Source organism: Vicugna pacos, unplaced genomic scaffold (assembly GCF_048564905.1).
Source record: "Vicugna pacos unplaced genomic scaffold, VicPac4 scaffold_119, whole genome shotgun sequence".
Taxonomy (NCBI): Eukaryota; Metazoa; Chordata; class Mammalia; order Artiodactyla; family Camelidae; genus Vicugna; species Vicugna pacos.
The window spans coordinates 156,539-164,054 of NW_027328799.1; positions in this window are offsets into that span (position 1 = coordinate 156,539).

Consider the following 7,516-nt stretch of genomic DNA (forward strand, 5'->3'; position numbering starts at 1 on the left):
GCCGGGTCTCCATCCCCAGAGCCTTCACCCAGCCACCGACTGGGTCCTGGCATTGAACTAGAACCACGACTGCCCTAGGCCAGGCCTCACCCACCCAGCCCCACTTTCCCTGCTCAACTTCCCCTCCCTGTTACTACCCTCCCACCACTGGCCAGGCCCAGTCTCCCACCAGACCTTGAAGACAGGGCTCCTTCTCCTCACACCATGGTCCCTGCCCTGACACTCCATCCTGCTAGGTCCTAACCTATGGCCCCTACACCCACAAGCTTACCCCTCATGCCTCAGCACAGGACACCCAACATCCTGAAATTATCCCCCTCACCTCTCAGCCAGGTCTTTTCCACTCTGATCGGGCCCCACACCTCTCAACCTGTACCCCCACACCATGGGATCCCCTTAAATCTGAGTGCACCCCTACCCTGAGCTCACTCACTCACCCTTCACCCTGTGGTTGGGGTGGGGAAATCCGTGCTCCAGTAATGATGACTACTGCCACCAGTGGGGTATCGAGCCTAGTGTGCACCTTCAGAGTTAATGTCTGAGGCTACAGGGTGAGGCAGGCTGGGATGAAGGTGGTTCCAATTCCTGCCTTGGCACCCTGATCCCCGCAGCCTGTGCCTGAACTGACCTGATGGGTCAGGTTGATCCCAGACTGCCAGCCACTGGCCTTGGGCTTTCGGTGGTTGATGGTCCTGATGGTGATCTGGACTCCTAGGGCGGAGGCACTGGGCACGCGGACCTTTGGGGTGGGGGAGTTCAGAGTATGCACTTAATCCCAGGGTTAGACATCAGATGGTGGGCTGTGTGCATGGGGCTTTGTGCATGGCATGGACTCAGCACAGGTGGGTGCAGGGAACTTGTTCATTCACACCAGGCCAGAGGGAAGAGGGAAGGGAGCTTTTAAAGTGTCAAAGTGAGGAAGCCAAAGCTTTAGAGCAAAGTAGGAAGGTGCACTGGCCAGGCCACCATGGATCTTGCCGCAACGCTTGTCCCTTGCATCAGGGGAGACTGGCAGTTGACTGGCCAATGAGACATCCCCTGCTGTGGTATAGTTTACAGGCAATTGAAGGGATTTTGAAAGGTAATTTTAATCCAATAATTTTCAGTTTCTCTGTGGTAGATTAGGTCCAAAATCATGGTGAATCTGGCAGGGATCCTGCCTGAAATCCAGCCTGGGACAGTGGAGGACCCACCCAGGAATCATCCACTTAGCTCTCACCAAAAGTCACTGTAATAGAGAAGAACAAATCTGACTCCATATTGGATCTGTTCCTTTTCCTTTAACCCTCTGCCGTGTTATCTAGGCTTAGACTTGCAAGCTCTGCACTTTTTGTAAAACAGTGTTGCCTTTAGCCTGAAATAAACAGGAGAGCCTATTCTCAAAAGTCTGAGCTTTAAGGATATTAACACTTTGCACTCCTATAAAGATAACAAGTTGCAGAATAGAAAAAGTTTGTTTTGTTGCAGGTTTTGCAGGAACACCATGATCTGACCCACGTGGACAGCTGCAAAGGATTCCAAGAACAAAGAATTCCTACACCAACAAGTTTGCAACAACCAACCACAGCCCCTCCCCTTTTTAGTAGAAAAGGAGCCTGAAGTTGACATGGGGAAGATGGTTCTCCAAGATATTAGTCCGCCATTATCTTGGTTTACAGCTGTTTACGTAGACCAGGTCATAGTGCCTCTGTAAATCCCCTAACAAAACAAAAGTAGTTTTCTATTCTACAACCTGTTGTCTTTATATAAGTGCAAAAGTGTTAATATCCTTAAAAAATCAAAGCCTTGAAAGTAGGCTCTTCTGTATATTTAAGGCTAAAGGCAACATTGTTTTACAAAAGGTGCAGAGCTAGTAAAACTAAGCCTAGAAAAGAGGGCAAAGGGTTAAAGCCAAAAGGACAGATCTTCTATGGAGTCACATTTTTTCTTTTCTATTATACTATATTCTATTTTTGTTTTAAGTATATAAGAATAAAGTTTAGCCTTTTCCCATTTTAAATTGTGCAATTTTAAGGAGCATTAATTGCATTCACAGTGCTGTGAGACCAGCACCACTTGTTTCAGACTATTTCCTTCCTCAAAGTAAAAGCTTGTATACAAAGAGCACCCCACGTCCTACCTCCCCTAGCCCATGACAAGCCCTAATCCCCTTTCTCTCTCTATGTCTTTACGTATCCTGGAGGTTCCCTATCAGTGAAATCGTATAAAAGGTGGCTTTTTTTTGGTTTGTCTGCCCACATATCTTAAGTAGGGACGGGTGAATTATTTTTTTGTTTTGTTTTCACGTGAATTAGCATTTTTGTATTTTGAGAGGAAAGTCCAGATGGATTAAAGATGAGACGTACCAAATGAAGCCCTTTTAGTAACTCTGTGTATAATCTCGGGGTAGGCACTGCTGTTCTAACTGTGAAACCAGAGCCAGAAGGGAGATGCTTAGCTCTTCTTGTGGCAAAATAAATCCAAACAAAAGCAGAAAACAAAGGCCAAGAAAGACAGCTGGAAAGACAAACCACAGCCTGGAAAAACCTTTCCTCATGACCCAAGATCGGAAAAAAGCTTCACATCCCTGTGGTCCAAAAAGCTCTTGAAGCCCAGTGTTCTGAAAAGAAACAAAACACACAGAGTCAGTTCCAACGAGAGGCAGTGCAGGTGGCCAGTTTGTACTGGAGATGCTTGACCTCTCAGGTGAGGACACAGGCAGACAGACAGACTGCAGAGACAGCATTGGCCACCATCACCCTGGCAGGTCTTTAGCCCGGTGACAACCAGCCCTGGTGACAACGTGAGCAGGCAGAGGCCCCAGGAGGTACCCTGGAAGGAAGAGCAAATGGACGCTCCTCTCCGGCAGAACAAGGTGTAGGATGCATCAAAGTGCCACAGGTGCATCCCTTCCCTAGCAGTGCTGAGCCTTAGAGAAGATCCCACCAAAGTGCTTGCACAATTTTCAAAGATAATGTTTCTTCAGTAACATGAATTCAAAATAATCAATATGTCGTCAAGGGATTTTCAGAAGTGACCTGCCCTGGACCCGTACAATACACACACATAAATACACACATATACACATAAATATATACACACATACATACAGGAAAAGAGACAGACAGACTGAAACACAGAGAAGCAGGGGGAGACAGAGAAACAGAGAGACAACTCAGAGAGGCACTGAGAGACAGAGACAGAGAGAAGGAACACTGGAGCTGGTAATGAGTGGAACTCACATACATTTTCACAAGTCAGTCTATGTGTCAGAACCTGGTCCCAAAGTCGATCCACCCTCCAGGGGAGGGTGTGGGGATCCCACAAGGGTGTGGGGATCCCACAAGGGTGTGGGAACAGAAGGCAAAAAATAGGAAGCCATTGTGGGGCAGCCCACCACAGAGGCCGAGATGGGACACTGGGCCTGTATGTCAACATGACAGAATGACCTAGGAGGTTGTATGCCAGAGCGGATGATGTCAGAGTTGTACTTAATTACAGTCTCACGACTGTGAGCGGGGAAGCAAGCAGCAAGGAAAGTGACTTTCTCCAGACCCCAGGGCAGACCCCGGCCTGTGTGGGGTGTGCTTTGCACTCCACCAGCCCTCTGTGGGTTCCTTCCTTTGCTGAGTCTGTGCACGATCGCCCTGTGATGCCAGCCCGTGGGGGTGACAGATGCAATAGGTGTTTCTAGGTCTAGAGACAGGATGGCTTCTCTAGGAAGCAGGGGCCAGAATGATCCCCACTGTGCTGATGGGGGATTGGGGAGACCCTGAGAGGCACGTGGCTTGTCCAGGATGATAACACTGCTGAGTAGGGGGAGCCAGGTCTGAACCCAGCTGTGTCTTCAGAGCTGCGGCACTGGTTGCATCCAGGACTCCCCAGGGCTATGGGGGGGCTGAGTTGGTGTCACTGTGTGTGGACATGGCATGGAGTGAGAAATGAGAGATTGGAAGCCCAGAAAGGCCCTTGAGGAGCTTTGTGTAAGGAGGAAGCTTGGAGAAGTGGACCCCAGGAAGTGACCTCACTTCCCTGGCAATAGAGCCCAACAGAACTTGGAACCGAAGTCACCAGGCACCCGCTCTGTAGAGAAGTCCCTACTCAGCTCACCTGGTTGGAGACAGAGGCATGTTCTGCTGCATCCCATTATCCTGAGGCCACAGGCCCCAGAAAGCCCTCAGCGAGGGTCTCTACCAACGCTGCCGGCACTGGGTCAGGTCTCACCCAAGGCGCCTCTGGCCTTTTGGCCAGAGAGACCCAAGGTAACACAGGGAGGCCCAGGGCAGGCCCCCCGAGGCTGGGCCACCACTCAGATCCCATCCAGGTAGCCACACGGCCCCATCCTGCCTGGTGGAGGTGGAGCAGTCATGTTGGGGATGGGTATCTGCCTCAAGAAAGAGCAGGACAGAGGCCTGGGGGCCCGGTCACGTAGACAGCCCAGGACAAAGCTGGCTGGCTGGGATGTGGAGAGCCGGGGAAGGGTCCTGCCGCCCGAGGTGGAGCCCATGCTCTCTGGGTATGCATTTTCCCTCCCGGATGTCTGAGCTGAACAAGGTTCTGGTCTGATCTAGCAGCAGAGGGTAGAGTCTACAGAATCAGGAGTGTTCCTGGCCGGGAAGGACTCTGAGACTTCCATGCTGGGTCAGCTGCTGGTCACTATCATTGCAGAGCCAGATACCACATGTTGAAAAGAAGCTGATGAATAAGAACACCAACGCCCCCTCCCCAAGTGAAGGACTGGTGTGTCACTCTTCTGAGGGCCAGCGCAGACTCCTGGTGGGTCTGGATATGGAGGGGTCCCCACCACCATGGCCCACAAATCAGTGGGGCAGGCCTCCGACCCAGACATCACCCAGGGCTCTCCCAGGGACCTACCCGGGGCTGACGGGTAGCTCAGCACACCCTGGTCTGACCTGGAGCACCGTGCCCACCTCGCTGCAAGTCAGGTGGAGGACCAGGAGCCCCCGAAGCAGAGACCAAAGGTCAAAAAAGCAGGGCTGGTGTATGTGTGTAGGTGAGGGTGGGGCGAAGGCTGGGCCACACAGGGAGGTGTCCCTAGAGGCTACTGTTGGGACCAGAAAAGAGAATGGCCTCAGAACACCTGTCTGGAAAAATTCAGTCACAGAATACATCCTGTGGGCACTTTCTGGGTGGGAGCTGTCTGGAAAGCTCTGGGAAGCTTTCTGTCCTTGTAGAGGCACATGGAAAGGGAGGCAGGTGCGTAAATTTTTCCTCTCTCACAGCATGAGATCTTCCACAAGACTTAAAACTCTCTCCACTTCCAATAGTTACAGAGGAGGCAGGGGCAGGGGAAGATGTCAGAGACCAAAAATGGGACGAACTGGATCCAGCAGGAGACCTCGAGCTCCCTCCTGCCGCTCCTGCAGCTCCTCCTGAACCTGCGTCTGCAGCTGGACTGCTGGGCAACGGAGAAACAGTTCAGGCATCACCACCACCTGGGGTAGAGCCCCCTCTGCACCCACCCACACCTTCTTCTCCAAAATGTTCTCCAAAATTCCACCGTCAGTCCCCCCACAAACTTGACGTCCCTTCCGCTGGAGATGTTTTTGTTTCATTTTCTTTAGTTTCTTTGCTTGTTTCACATCATTTATGACATCCTTTATTTTTCTTTTTAGAGTTTCATGTAATAAAATGTAGACTTTTCCCCTTTTAAATTGTGCAATTCAGGAGCATTAGGGGAATTCACAATGTTGTGCGACCATCACTACCATCTAGTTTCACACTATTTCTTTCCTCAAAGTGAAACCTTGGATCCAGAGCATGCACTCCCCTCCCTCCTCACCCAGCCCCTGACAACCCCAAGTCCTCTTTCTCTTTGCGTGTCTTTACCTCTACTGGTTGTTCCCTGCCAATGAAATTTTAAAAAAGGATTTTTTCCTTCCTGCCCACATGTTTTCACCTGGGGCTGAGGATTTTTGTTTGTTTTCACTTGAAACAGCATTTTTATTATTTTCAGGGGATATGCAGGGGGATTAAAGATGTGATGCACAAAATGAAGCCCTTTTGGTAACTCTGTGCATAATCTCAGGGTAGACACTGCTGTTCCCCCTGTGACACCACAGCCAGAAGACACAAGGGAGATGCTTAGCTCTTCCTGTGGCAAAAACAAAACCAAACGAATCAAAAAAATTAGTAAAAGCCCAGAAAAATTGCTTGAAAGGCAAACCACAACCTGGAAAATGCATTCCTCATAACCCAAGGTTGGAGAAATTTTTCCCATTCCTGTAGTCCAAAATCCTTTTGAAACTCAGTGTTCTAAACAGAAACAGAACAGACATGGGCAGTTCCAATGAGAGGCAATGCAGGTGGCCAGTGTGTGTTAGAGATGCTTGACCTCTCAGGTGAGAACAGAGGCAGACGGAAACACTGCAGAGACAGCATTGGTCACCATCACACTGGCGGTTCTTTAGTCAGGTGACAACCAGCCCTGGTGACAATGTAAGCAGGCAGAGGCTCCAGCAGATCCCCTGGAGGGAAGAGTGAAGGGACGCTCCTCTTCAGGAGAACAGGGTGCAGGACGCATCAAAGGGCGACAGATGCATCTCTTCCTCAGAAGATCTGATACTTACAGTTCATCCTGCTAAAATCCTTACACACCTATTCAAAGATGCCTTTTCAAGGGTGTTCATCACAGCACTGGTTGAAACAGTCGGAATTAAAGCAACAATAATATTGATGGAGAGGGGATGGGGTCCATTCGTTCTGGTTCATGTGGATGAATGAATGCTGTTCAGTTGGAAAAGTGGGTGCCTGGTCTCAACCCAATGTCAAGGGAGGCCTCAGGGTGGAAGTATGCAGACCCACTCTCTGCATCCAGGGTCCCATCTGCACGACCACATGTGTGTGAAATCAATATAGATGGAAATTGATCTGATTGTGAGTGTGTGAGAGACAGAGATGGAGAGAGACATACTGAGAGACACAGAGACTGAGACATAAGCACCAAATCATTCATGACAGACACCGCTGTGGGTGGGAATTACAAATCACTTCTTTTTTAGGCAATATTTCAATTTTTTGTACTGTGTCTGTATTACTCTACTAATTCTAAAAGGATTAAAATCCTATGCTAATGTGACCCATTCATTACTCATCTATGGAGTAATTAAAGTACATTAATCCTATTTTTAAAAGAATTTAAAGCCTTCTCAGGACTCAGTTCCATTTCAGCTCAGTGGAAGCAGAGGTTCTCCAGGAGGTCGTGTCTCTTCTGAATCAGCATCCAATACAGGTGAGCAAGAAGTACCCGACTTGGACACTGAAGACTACAATAGATGAGAGAGTCTGTTGAGAGAAATTAAGACCTAAATTCAAAGAGAATAATCCCATATTCATGGAGCAGAAGGCTTCATTCTACTAAGATGACAAAGGTCCATGAATAGATCTAAGGATTCAAAGAATGCCTACCCAAATCCCAGGTGGTATTTTGCAGGAATTGACAATCAATCTAAAATTCACGTGGAAAATCCAGGGGGTCAGAATACATGAGTGAATCTTGAAAAAGAAGAACAAAGTT